The sequence below is a fragment of the Podarcis pityusensis genome (assembly GCF_964106645.2).
Source record: "Podarcis pityusensis genome assembly, chromosome: 13".
Lineage (NCBI taxonomy): Eukaryota > Metazoa > Chordata > Lepidosauria > Squamata > Lacertidae > Podarcis > Podarcis pityusensis.
The window spans coordinates 27,106,184-27,112,436 of NC_138038.1; the positions used below are offsets into that span (position 1 = coordinate 27,106,184).

A 6,253-nucleotide genomic window follows, 5' to 3' on the forward strand; every position below is an offset into this window, starting at 1 on the left:
AAATTGACAATTGGATGAATAACAAGCAATTAAGTTTTCCAGAGGAAATTTTTGTTAGCCAAAGCCCACCCTGCCTATTTTTTCAAATGTAAAATGTTTATTTGTTGAATGAGGATTCTTGGTTACCTTCTTTTTTATTGCATTACATGTTTGAATTCATGTTTCACAATAGCCTATATTCAATCATTGCTGCTCATTTAGCCTAGTCCAATGACTTCAGCCTTCAGTTAGATTCCTTTACCATGTGCACAAAGAACTTTAGTTTGTGGGATATGGGGCCTAGTGAAAAAGAGGAGTACGCATGTCCAGCAACCCTGTAATACCACATGTATTCCCCAGACTTGTATTTTAGGTACTATTTCTCTATAGATGTTCATGCTGCTTTTGCTGCAATATTATGGGGGCCATATGTGAACAGCACAGTCATCTCCTTAGAGAACATCGCTAAATAATTTGCTAAATAAGAAGAGTTATGCTGTTGCCCAGGTGCTCTATGCAGAAGCATTAATTTTAAACTTTCATTAAGCATTGCTGCTGAGTAGCACATATGACCACTCTATCTGAAAAGTACTTCAGATTCTTGCTGCTTTCTTCCTTGTTACACATTATAGACCTGGAATAGTAATTCATTAAGAAATGGCTACAAAAGGATTGGAGCCTCCAAATCCTGCATGATGTCAGTCAACAGCTGCTTGTGCACTGTCTCAACAGAGTGGTACATGCTCTGGTTATCACCCGCTTGGACTACCGCAATGCGCTCTATGTGGGGCTACGTTTGAAGGTGACTCAGAAACTACAATTAATCCAGAATGCGCCAGCTAGACTGGTGACTGGGAGTGGCCGCTGGGACCATATAACTCGGTCCTAAAAGATCTCTCTTGGCTCCTAGTACATTTCTGAGCACAATCCAAAGTGTTGGTGCTAACCTTTAAAGCCCTAAACTGCCTTGACCCTGTACACCCGAAGGAACATCTCCCCCGCCATCATTCAGCCTGGTCACTGAGGTCCAGCTCCAAGGGCCTTCTGGTGGTTCCTTCACTGCGAGAAGTAAAGTTACATGAAACCAGGTAGAGGGCTTTCCCGGTAGTGGCGCCCTCCCTGTGGAACACCCTCCCATGAGATGTCAAATAGATAAATAATTATACAACTTTCAGAAGACAGCCCTGTATAGAGAAATTTTTAATGTCTGATGTTTTATATGTGTTGGAAGCTGCCCAGAGTGGCTAGGGCAACCCAGTCAGATGGGCAGGGTACAAATAATAAAATTATTATCATGAACGGGTGGGATTCATCAGCCATAAATACAATTGGGAGAGTGGGTGAAGTCTGGGGCAAGTTCTGAGGGCCAGATTAATGGTGATGTGCCCATTAGGACTGGTAGGGCAGAAATTGGGGAGACACACAGTAGGTGGAGCCAGAGCCAGTAATTACAGAGCCATCTTAATTCCAGTTTTGTCCCCATCCTCCTTGCTGAGTTTTATAAGGGCAATGCTAAGATTAAGGAGGAGGAGGAAGCTGACAAGCAGTGCCGCCTTGCTAATCTGGGTTGGAGGCTGGCTGAGGGCAGACTGAGGTTAGTGGGGCAGTGCCCCATTCTCCCTAATGGACCAGCCACCACTGCACCAGATGGAAAGGTCTTGAGGAGCCACATTTTGCCCCTGGACCAGAGGTTCCCCACCTCTGCTCTATAGGCCGCTCTGCCTCCTGTCTCTCACCTTCGTTCGTCACCTTCTCTAGAGAAATGTCACCAATCTCTCTGAGAAAGAAAATAAACAGGCTGATACAGTGGTACCTCAGGTTAAGAACTTAATTCGTTCTGGAAGTCTGTTCTTAACCTGAAACTATTCTTAACCTGAGGTACCACTTTAACTAATGGGGCCTCCTGTTGCTGCCGCGCCGCCGCCGCGCAATTTCTGTTCTCATCCTGAAGCAAAGTTCTTAACCTGAGATACTATTTCTGGGTTAGCGGAGTCTGTAACCTGAAGCGTATGTAACCTGAAGTGTATGTAACCTGAGGTACCACTGTAATGATGTGGAACATAAAGTCAGTGACTTTACCCTCCTATTTACCACAGGCCCTGATCAAATCCTTAGTGAAATTCTGAGAGAACTGGAAAGAAAGCGCAAATTCTCAGGATTTAAGGGCTGGGCCTGTTGCACACCAGGCTAAAGCGAATGATTTCAGAAAGCGCCAGAGCTGGCCAAACACATTTTGCTCCCTGAGGCAGAGGAGCTAATGGAGTTCCCGTCATCGAGACAAGGTGAACAGTACCCAAGGCTGGTCAAGTTATTTTGGCACCTGAGGCAGAAACCCGGCAACACCCTCACAATAAGAAATACCTATAACAATCAGTTGAACAGCTAGCAGTTTGCTGCCCTTTCATAACCCCCTTAGTCGCCTCACTGTAAATAAGGTGGCGGGCAGCGAGGCAACTTAAATTGGTTGTGCCCTTTTATACTCCCCCATGCCAAAGATATAGGAAAAAAGGGTGGAAGCCTTGGGCACCTCCTTTCTCACCACTTCTGCCCCTCACTAATCTTCCTGAAATCCCAGGGATATTTTTAAGTCATAAATGGAAATAAAAAGGTTATTTATTTATTTAATACAATGTTGTCATAAGAGTAAACCCATTGAAATCAAAGGCTTAAGTAGCTCCAGTCAATTTCAATGGGTCTGCTTCAAATCTTTTAGTTGGGAATCACCCACCCAATGTACTTATATTGAAATGATAATAGTTCAAGATGGATGCAGTGAACAGTAGAGGTTGGTGCCCATCGAAACTGGTAGGGCGAAAGGCAGGGAGATAAACAGTAGGTGGAGCCAGAGACAATGGCAGACAGAGCCACTCCTTGGACTGAGGTAGGAAGTAATGAAACAGGAAGGTGAGGCTGGCTGGAGGTGGACTGAAGTTGGTGGGACAGTGCCCCATTTTCCCTCATGGGCAAGCCTCCACTGGTACTGAATCTATGTTTTTAAAATGGCATTTATGTATGTAAGTTTGTCATTGCATAAAATGTATGTATCGCTTGATTGTAGGAAAAAACTCAAAGCGGTTTACAAAAAAAATACAACAAAATTATCACTTAACATTTTTCCACTGCAATGTAAAACGTGAAGAAGATAAAACCACAATAAAACAGACTAAAAACAGATTACAACTCTGAACAACTGATTAGGCTTATGTAAATAAGAATGTCTTCAGCAGGCACCGAAAGGTATACAGCGAAAGCACCTGTCTGGTATCAATATTATTATTATTTATTTAATTTATATACCGCCCCATACCCAGGGGTCTCAGAGTGGAAGGCAGGGAGTTCCGAAGTGTTGGTGTTGCCAGTCTAAACGAGTTCTTACAGATGCGGTGTGCGTATTATGTGACACTTGAAAAAGTGACAGTTCCGCTGATCAAACCGGAACATCTGGCACACCTGGGGTAAGGCAATATTGTAGGTAAACAGGTCCCAAGTTGTTAAGGTCTTTGTATGCTAATAGAAACACCTTGAACTCTTCCCAATAGCAAATTGGCAACCAGTGCAGTCCCCTGAGCACAGGTGTTACAGTATGTGCTGAAAAGGCCTTACTCCTGTCAGCAATCGTGCTACAGCATTCTGCAATAACTGCAGAAGCCCCACATAGAGCACATTGCAGTAATCCAACCTTTAAATAACCAGTGCATGAACTACAGTGGTACCTCGGGTTACATACGCTTCAGGTTACATATGCTTCAAATTACAGCTTCCGCTAACCCAGAAATATTACCTCAGGTTAAGAATTTTGTTTCAGGATGAGAACAGAAATCGTGCTCCAGCGGCACGGCAGCAGCAGGAGGCCCCATTAGCTAAAGTGGTGCTTCAGGTTAAGAACAGTTTCAGGTTAAGAACGGACCTCCGGAACGAATTAAGTACTTAACCTGAGGTACCACTGTACTGTGGTCAAACTCTCCTGGTCCAGGAGTGGCCATAGCTGTTGAACTAGTTGCAGTTGGTAAAAGGCACTTCTAGCCACTGAGGCTACCTGAGCCTCCACTGACAGAGCTGGATCCAGATTATTTAGAACAGATTAAAATCAAGTTATGGTATGTACACAGCCAAGGTCTGTGGCCACCGCTTTTCACAGGAAGCCTTTAAATTAGAAGATGTGAAAGCATGTTTCCCCCCTAGGTCTTCCAGCTTTAACTTCACTATCTTCTATAGCCAGAGGACTTCAGTTTGTAGTTAGCCCTAAATCCATTGCTGTTTCTGCAGGAGTTACTGTGTGAAGAGTCTATTTAATGGGAACCTTCAGCAAGAGAATATCTAATGCCCCAAAGGAAAAGGTAAGAACTTATCCTCTGTAACTAGGATCTTTGTTAAGATTGGCCCATGCGGCTTGAGACCTGGGTCTTTTGTGCTTCTTCTGAGATCTCCTGTTCCTTCCGATAAACCACTTTTTAAAAAGCAAAACAAAAAAACTTTGCTTATACAGTGACTGGGCACCCTGCAAACCGCAGCTAGTGACATTCCACCCAGGAAGTTGGTTGGTTGGCATCTGTCTGTCTTGAGAGACAATGGAGGAGTGTGTCTTTGGGGCTGACCTGTTGGAAGATTATGTCTCCTGTGGCTGTAGAGACTGATACGGGTGAGACATGCTTTGTTGCAGCTAGGACAGATGAATGCGTCTGATTGTGGTGCTGCAGATGCACCATTGCATTTATTCTCTTTGCCTAACACCTAGTAGTCATTCCTCCTCTGGTCACTGCGATTGTTTGCAAGATATTCCTGCACAGCAAGGTTGATGTTGCTAGCTTTCATGTCAAGTTTGCAGACATCTTTGTAGCGCTAAGTTGGTCTGCCCAATGGGCCTGGTGCCTGAAGCCAGCTCCCCATAGAGCAGCGGTTCTCAACCTGTGGGTCCCCAGATGTTGTTGGACTACAACTCCCATCATCCCTGAGCTCTGGCCTTGCTAGCTAGGGGTGATGGGAGTTGTAGTCCAACAGCATCTGGGGACCCACAAGTTGAGAAAGGCTGCCATAGAGCAAGTCCTTGGGGATCCTGCCATCTTCTATTCTGTAGACATGACCAAGCCACCTACATACCACCCTGATTTGCCCAGAGGTAATTTTATGTCACTGACGTTTGCCCCAAGTCTTGAAAGTACCAAGCAACACACCTCAGTACAGTATTTCAATAATATTTAAAGCACATTGCTTCCCCGAAAGAATACTGGAAATTGCAGTTTACCTCTCAGAAAGCTACAATTCTGAGCACCTTTATCAAACTACTGCTCCCAGGATTCTTTGAGGGTGTGTGCTTTAAATGGATGATGTTCACAAAGGAACTCTCTGTTGCTAGGTAGCTATGTTAAACACAATAAGAAGAAACCATCTCAATTTAGTGACTGAATTTACTCCCTATTCTGAAACAGGTGTCTGCTTATGAATCTGCTATACTTTGGCAGATGTTCATTCATCCTAGCTTTGTACTGAACAACTCACTTGGTAAGCATAGGTGACCAAGAATTCTATGCACATGGTAGAGGAAAGATGGAGCATGAGCTGATAGAAGGATGGATTCTTCCTTTGGGAGCCTGCTTGGTCTCCATGCTAGCTGCAGAGAAAGCAATTTTTTCCTACTAGAAGGCAATTTTTAAAAAGTAAGTTGCTAAAAAGTTAATGGTCCGAGTGTTCATTGTGGATGCAGAAGAGGAGACTCTCTCTCCTTTGCAGCCAAGATGGCAATGCAGACCTCTGGTTCCTTAGCAGGTGCATATATATATTTTTGGAGGCTAGCAAATTTTGTGCGTTTATTTTATACAGCTGTGCTACACCCCCCCTCCAAATAATCTGGTTTCAAGCAATGGGAGAAACAAACTGTCAAACTACTTGCCTTCTATCTACAATAAGGTTTCTGTGGCTCCCTCTGTTCCAGCTTTGAGCTCTACTCACTGTGAATCTACATGCATACATGTGCTTTCAGATCAGGTGAACTTGTGCGTTCTGACATTTAAATTAAAATATTGTGTGGATGACAAGTCAACACATTGCATTTTAAATCTTGTTTTTAATATTAAAAAAATTGTACAAGAGAGCATTGAACAGTGTGCCTCAAGCATTTATTTCTTTCTTTATGCCTTGGGTACACACCTTGAGAAAGCTGACAGCCTTTACATATCCTCGTTGGCTTGCAGATCACCTAGCAACAGTTTTCTTTAAAAAAACAAAGTAAGCTGATTAAAAAACAAACATAATAATAACAAAAGGAATATCCATCACC

General features: G+C 43.6%; 1 long non-coding RNA gene across 1 annotated transcript; it reads left to right on the forward strand.

Annotated features, from left to right (window-relative positions):
• The first annotated feature begins 2,911 nt into the window (after window positions 1–2,911).
• On the forward strand, window positions 2,912–5,967 carry LOC308461599. Its single transcript, XR_013978922.1, has 3 exons — window positions 2,912–2,956; window positions 4,246–4,316; window positions 5,797–5,967. It is a non-coding gene; the product is annotated as an uncharacterized lncRNA (long non-coding RNA).
• Window positions 5,968–6,253: the final 286 nt, after the last annotated feature.